We start from the raw sequence: 7,639 nt of genomic DNA, 5'->3' as shown, positions 1-7,639 counted from the left end.
GAGAGGGAGAGGTTGCAACTTTCAGGAGACTCGGAGAGCGGCGGTTGGGTAGTGGGGCTGTTTTTTTTCTCTCAGCGGATGAGGTCGGCTTTTATACTTGGGAGCGTCCAGCCAGCCATGCCTCGGTCAGAGCGGACGGCCTGGATGTCATAGTTTTGTGCTTGGCTTCGAGCGATCGGACGGCGGAGGCCAGCGGTTGGGCGGTGCCACGGATCGCGGTTGCTGCGTGCTACGCTCCTATTGGCTAGAATATGGAGGACGCGGATCGGGGATTAGTGTGGGGTGGTTCGACTGGTGGTCGTATACGGTGTGTTTTTCCAAACGTACGGGAAAATGGCCTTCTATGTGGGGACAAGGTGCTGTGTCGTACTGATCACTTGTGTAGACGCTGCCTTTGTGTTAAGCATGTATAATAATGGCATATGGATACATATGTCCTATGACAAAAAGTAATTTAAAGTATCTACATTAATTTTTTTCTTTCCAATGCAAGCTATCACTAATGGGTCTCATTAAGAAATAAAAAATAAAGTCTTTAGTACATATGCATCTCTACTTTTCACTCCAACCTTTTCAGTTTTTGTCACTGGAGCACACTTTTTCTCTTCAAGCATCCGCCTCTTGAAGAAGATCCAGCTTCCCTATCCGAACCTACTTTACGTCATATCCGAACCTACATGGCATGCGAGGCATCACCTTGAGGCTATGCATTATACATGCCCTTAGTGTTTTGATATAAACATCCCCTCATGTTTATTTTTTGGGGCTAAAAACTGCTTTTATTAAATTTCAACAATCATTGGAATATGAATAATGTTTGGAAAATGATGTGCGTCGGACGACCTGCCGAAGCTTCTGCCGCACGAACGCGCGCGCCTTGATCGCGTAGCGACCCACCACACACATGTCTCCCCTTGGCCGACCAAGTGCCCTTGCCCCGTCATGATCCATTTTCTTTCTTCCTCCTCTTCGGTCCATCGTCCTCAGCCTTCCTCATACCTTCTTCTGAAAAGATCGAGAAGAGGGGTCTAGAGGGGGGTATTATACCCTTAACAAGTAAAAGTGGCAGTTTTTAGTTTATTCAAGTTAAGGTTGAGTTTAACACATATTAAAGGGGTCACAATACATTTTACACAAAGCATAGTAAAAGTATGAGCATCGGAAAGAGTAAAGCATGCAAGTGCAAGAATGTAAAGGAGATGGGAAATGGAGTGTGCGAACGCAAGGAAGATCGCAGATTTTTGGCGTGATTCCGATAGGTGGTGCTATCGTATGTTCACGTTGATAGAGACTTCAACCCACGATGGGTAACAGCTGCGTGAGTCCACGAAGGTCTCCACCTACAAAGGGTCCACGAAGAAACAATATTGTCTATCCCACCATGTCCATCACCCACGAAGGACTTGCCTCACTTAGGGTAGATCTTCATGAAGTAAGCGATCTCCTTGCCCTTACAACTTCTTGGTTCAACTCCACATCATGTCGGAGGCTCCCAAGCGACACCTAACCAATTTAGGAGACACCACTCTCCAAAAGATAATAGATGGTGTGTTGATGATGAACTCATTGCTCTTGTGCTTCAAATGATTGTCTCCCCAACACTCAACTCTCTCACAGAGATTTGACTATGATGGAAGAAGGATTTGAATGGAAATCAACTTGAGGAAGGCTATAAATCAAGGTTCAAATGGTAGGAATGGAATCTCTTGATCTCAACACATGAGTAGGTGGTTCTCTCTCAGAAAATAAATGGTGGAAGTGTAGGCACGTTCTGATGGCTCTCGTCAATGAGGAAGAAGGGTCGAGTGGTATATATAGCCTCCACACAAAATCCAACCGTTACACACTTTTGACCCATCTCGGTGGCACCGATCAGAAAACTCGGTGGCACCAATCTATGTAAGAATATGAGCGTTAGTAATCTCGGTGGGACCGGCGTGCTAGGGCTTAGGGCAAACCTCATCTCGGTGGCACAGATTGCATCGTCTCGGTGGCACCGAAGTGAAGCAATAGGCAACAGAGAATTAGTCAAGCCAACTCGATGGGACCGATTGCAACATCACGGTGAGACCGAAGTGAATCCAACAAGTCACAGAGCACTGACAAGGCCATCTCGGTGAGACCAATATCCATATCGGTGGAACCAAATTGTTAGGGGTTTTGATTGTGGCCAAGTCTAGATGAACCCGAGGCTCCGGGTAGGAAATATCGGTGGGGCCGAGCTAGAGTTTAGGTTTTGGACATATTTGGATAGAGAAACTGGTTGAGTGTTTTGGAGCAATATCACTAAGCACTTGAGCAACAGGATCATTAAGCAACACCTCATCCCTTAAAATAGTATTGGATTTCCAATGGACTCAATGTGATCTTGAACCACTTAAAAAATGTAGAGTATTGATATTTTTCCAATCCTTGTCCTAAGCATTTTGATGGGGCTCCACATCCTCTTGTCCTTACCATGCCACTGTTGGACTTATCTGAAATATACTAGATAAAACTATTAGTCCAACAAAATATATGTTGAAATTAGTTACCAAAATCACCCAGGAATCACTTGTGCTTTCATCTTCCTCGTGTGAGGAGTGCACCCTGGGTCTTCTTCCACCTACACCTTCACCATTGCTCGCTAAAGCTTCGACATGGGTGGGGGAAATGAGTTAGAACCGGAGCTCGGCGAAGCTGCATCTGCTTGTCAGTTGCACTATGACCATGGTGACCATGGTCATGATCACATTGTCATGGCGCTATGAGCTTGAGGGGTGGCGGGGTGTTGCATGTTGCGACTTTGGTGGTTGCGTGCTGGAACTAGCGGCGCGACGCGCTGGAGTTGACAACAATATTTGCTACATCCACTCGTGGCAGAGCTACGACCTGTGATGGCGAAGACAACGCTTTGTTGCAACCATCCTATGCTTTTCCTATGACCAACGAGGAAATTTGCTACATCCATTCATAGCGGAGATGCAACCTAGGGAAGCAGCAATGGTGTTTTTTGGTGCAACCGTTGTTGTTTTTCGCTGCGACCGGCGAGGTTTTTTGCTACATCCATTAAATGCATTGGCTGAAGGTCGTCGTGTGTGCAACCCCGTGCATCGAGCATTAGTGTAAAAATAGCTTCAACTAGCACAAATAAAAGCTTCAACCAACAACTTTGTCATCTTCATCACCAACTCTCTCTCCCCTCTACGCAGTCTTCTAACACCTCTTCTCCCCGATGTATTTGTTGGGGAACATGGTACTTTCAAAAAAATTCCTACGATCACCCAAGATCTATCTATGTGATGCATAGCAACGAGAGGGGAGAGTGTGCCCACGTACCCTCGTAGACTGAAAGCGGAAGTGTTTCAATAACGTGCTTGATGTAGTCGAACGTCTTCGCGATCCAACTGATCCAAGTACCGAACGTACGACACCTCCGTGTTCAGCACACGTTCAGCCCAATGGCGCCCCTCATACTCTTGATCCAGTTGAGGCCGAGGGAGAGTTCCGTCAGCACGACGGCGTGGCGACGGTGATGATGATGTTACCGATGCAGGGCTTCGCCTAAGCACTACGACGATATGACCGATGTGTGTAACTGTGGAGGGGGGCACCGCACACGGCTAAAAGATCAACTTGTGTGTCTATGGGGTGCCCCCCTCCCCTATATATAAAGGAGAAGAGGGGAGACCAGTCGGCCCTCCTTGGCGCGCCCCCAAGAGGGGAATCCTACTAGGACTCCAAGTCCTAGTAGGTTTCCACCAAAAGGGAGAGAGGGGGAAGGAAGGAGAGGGAGAAGGAAAGGGGGCGCCGCCCCCCCCCCCCCTTTCCTGGTCCAATTCAGACTCAAGGGGGACGGGGCGCGCGGCCTGCCCTGGTCGCCCCTCTCTCTCTCCACTAAAGCCCATCGAGGCCTATTAGTTCCCCCAGGGGTTCCGATAACCCTCCGGCACTCCGGTTTTATCCGAAACTTCTCCGAAACACTTCTGGTGTCCGAATATAGTCGTCCAATATATCAATCTTTATGTCTCAACCATTTCGAGACTCCTCGTCATGTCTGTGATCTCATCCGGGACTCCGAACAACCTTCGGCACATCAAATCACATAAACTCATAATACCAATCGTCATCGAACGTTAAGTGTGTGGACCCTACGGGTTCGAAAACTATGTAGACATGACCGAGACACGTCTCCGGTCAATAACCAATAGCGAAACCTGGATGCTCATATTGGTTCCTACACATTCTACGAAGATCTTTATCGGTCAAACCGCATAACAACATACGTTGTTCCCTTTGTCATTGGTATGTTACTTGCCCGAGATGCGATCGTCGGTATCATCGTACCTAGTTCAATCTCGTTACCGGAAAGTCTCTTTACTTGTTCTGTAATACTTCATCCTGCAACTAACTCATTAGCCACAATGCTTGCAAGGCTTATAGTGATGAGTATTACCGAGAGGGCCCAGAGATACCTCTCCGAAACACGGAGTGACAAATCCTAATCTTGATCTATGCCAACCCAACAAACACCTTCAGAGACACCTTTAGAGCGCCTTTATAATCACCCATTTACGTTGTGACGTTTGGTAGCACACAAAGTGTTCTTCCGGTATTCGGGAGTTGCATAATATCATAGTCTGAGGAACTTGTATAAGTCATGAAGAAATAAGTAGCAATGAAACTGTCACGATCATAATGCTAAGCTAATGGATGGGTCATGTCCATCACATCATTCTCCTAATGATGTGATCTCGTTCATCAAACGACAACACATGTCTATGGTTAGGAAACATAACCATCTTTGATTAACGAGCTAGTCAAGTAAAGGCATACTAGGACAATATCTTTTGTCTATGTATTCACACATGTACTAAGTTTCCAGTTAATACAATTCTAGCATGAATAATAAACATTTATCATGAAATAAGGAAATAAATAATAACTTTATTATTGCCTCTAGGGCATATTTCCTCCAGTCTCCCACTTGCACTAGAGTCAATAATCTAGATTACATAGTAATGATTCTAACACCCATGGAGCTTTGGTGTTGATCATGTTTTGCTCGTGGAAGAGGCTTAGTCAATGGGTCTGCAACATTCAGATCCGTGTGTATCTTGCAAATCTCTATGTCCCCCTCCGACACTTGATGACAGATGGAATTGAAGCGTCTCTTGATGTGCTTGGTTCTCTCGTGAAATCTAGATTTCTTTGTCAAGGCAATTGCACCAGTATTGTCACAAAAGATTTTCATTGGACCCGATGCACTAGGTATGACACCTAGATTGGATATGAACTCCTTCATCCAAACTCCTTCATTCATTGCTTCCGAAGCAGCAATGTACTCCGCTTCACACGTAGATCCCGCCACGACGCTTTGCTTGGAACTGCACCAACTGACAACTCCAGCATTCAATAAAAATACGTATCTGGTTTGCAACTTAGAGTCATCTGGATCAGTGTCAAAGCTTACATTGATGTAACCGTTTACACGAGCTCTTTTTCACTTCCATAAACAAGAAACATATCCTTAGTCCTTTTCAGGTATTTTAGGATGTTCTTGACCGTTGTCCAGTGCTCCACTCCGGGATTACTTTGGTACCTCCCTGCTATGCTTATAGCAAGGCACACATCAGGTCTGGTACACAGCATTGCATACATGATAGAACCTATGGCTGAAGCATAGGGAATGTCTTTCATTTTCTCTTTATCTTCTGCAGTGATCAGGCATTGAGTCTGACTCAACTTCATACATTGTAACACAGGCAAGAACCCTTTCTTTGACTGATCCATTTTGAACTTCTTCAAAACTTTATAAAGGTATGTGCTTTATGAAAGTCCAATTAAGCGTCTTGATCTATCTCTATAGATCTTGATGCCCAATATGTAAGCAGCTTCTCCGAGGTCTTTCATAGAAAAACTCTTATTCATGTATCCCTTTATGCTATCAAGAAATTCTATATCATTTCCAATCAACAATATGTCATCCACATATAATATCAGAAATGCTACAGAGCTCCCACTCACTTTCTTGTAAATACAGGCTTCTCCAAAAGTCTGTATAAAACCATATGCTTTGATCACACTATCAAAGCATTTATTCCAACTCCGAGAGGCTTGCACCAGTCCATAAATGGATCGCTTGAGCTTGCACACTTTGTTAGCACCCTTTGGATCGACAAAACCTTTTGGTTGCATCATATACAACTCTTCTTCCAGAAATCCATTCAGGAATGCAGTTTTGACATCCATCTGCCAAATTTCATAATCATAAAATGCGGCAATCGCTAACATGATTCGGACAGACTTAAGCATCGCTATGGGTGAGAAAGTCTCATCGCAGTCAACTTCTTGAACTTGTCGAAAACCTTTCGCAACAAGTCGAGCTTTGTAAATAGTAACATTACCATCTGCGTCAGTCTTCTTCTTAAAGATCCATTTATTTTCTATGGCTTGCCGATCATCGGGCAAGTCCACCAAAGTCCACACTTTGTTCTCATACATGGATCCCATCTTAGATTTCATGGCTCCAAGCCATTTCGCGGAATCTGGGCTCATCATCGCTTCCTCATAGTTCATAGGTTCATCATGTTCTAGTAACATGACTTCCAGAACGGGATTACCGTACCACTCTGGTGTAGATCTTACTCTGGAAGACTTACGAGGTTCGGTAGTAACTTGATCTAAAATGTCATTATCATCATCATTAACTTCCTCGCTAATTGGTGTAGGAATCACTGGAACTGATTTCTGTGACGAACTACTTTCCAATAAGGGAGAAGGTACAATTACCTCATCAAGTTCTACTTTCCTCCCACTCACTTCTTTCGAGAGAAACTCCTTCTCTAAAAAGGACCCATTCTTAGCAACAAAGATTTTGCCTTCGGATCTGTGATAGAAGGTGTACCCAACAGTTTCCTTTGGGTATCCTATGAAGACGCACTTCTCCAATTTGGGTTCGAGCTTATCAGGTTGAAGCTTTTTCACATAAGCATCGCAACCCCAAACTTTAAGAAACGACAACTTTGGTTTTTTGTCAAACCACGGTTCATAAGGCGTTGTCTCAACGGATTTTGATGGTGCCATATTTTAAGTGAATGCAGACGTCTCTAAAGCATAACCCCAAAACGATAGCGGCAAATTAGTAAGCGACATCATCGCACCATATCGAATAAAGTACGGTTACGACATTTGGACACACCATTTCACTGTGGTGTTCCAGGTGGCGTTAATTGTGAAACTATCCCATGTTGTTTCAAATGAAGACCAAACTCGTAACTCAAATATTCTCCTCCACGATCAGATCGTAGAAACTTTATTTTCTTGTTACGATGATTTTCCACTTCACTCTGAAATTCTTTGAAATTTTCAAATGTTTCAGACTTATGTTTCATTAAGTAGATATAACCATATTTGCTCAAATCATCGGTGAAGGTAAGAAAATAACGATACCCACCACGAGCCTCAATACTCATTGGACCGCATACATCAGTATGTATTATTTCCAACAAGTCAGTAGCTCGTTCCATTGTTCCAGAGAATGGAGTTTTAGTCATCTTGCCCATGAGAAACGGTTCGCAAGCACCAAGTAATTAATAATCAAGTGATTCCAAAAGTCCATCAGCATGGAGTTTCTTCATGCGCTTTACACCGATATGAC

Source organism: Triticum aestivum, chromosome 2B (assembly GCF_018294505.1).
Source record: "Triticum aestivum cultivar Chinese Spring chromosome 2B, IWGSC CS RefSeq v2.1, whole genome shotgun sequence".
Lineage (NCBI taxonomy): Eukaryota > Viridiplantae > Streptophyta > Magnoliopsida > Poales > Poaceae > Triticum > Triticum aestivum.
The sequence above is the reverse complement of the archived record's forward strand: the minus strand, read 5'-3'. Positions refer to the sequence as shown.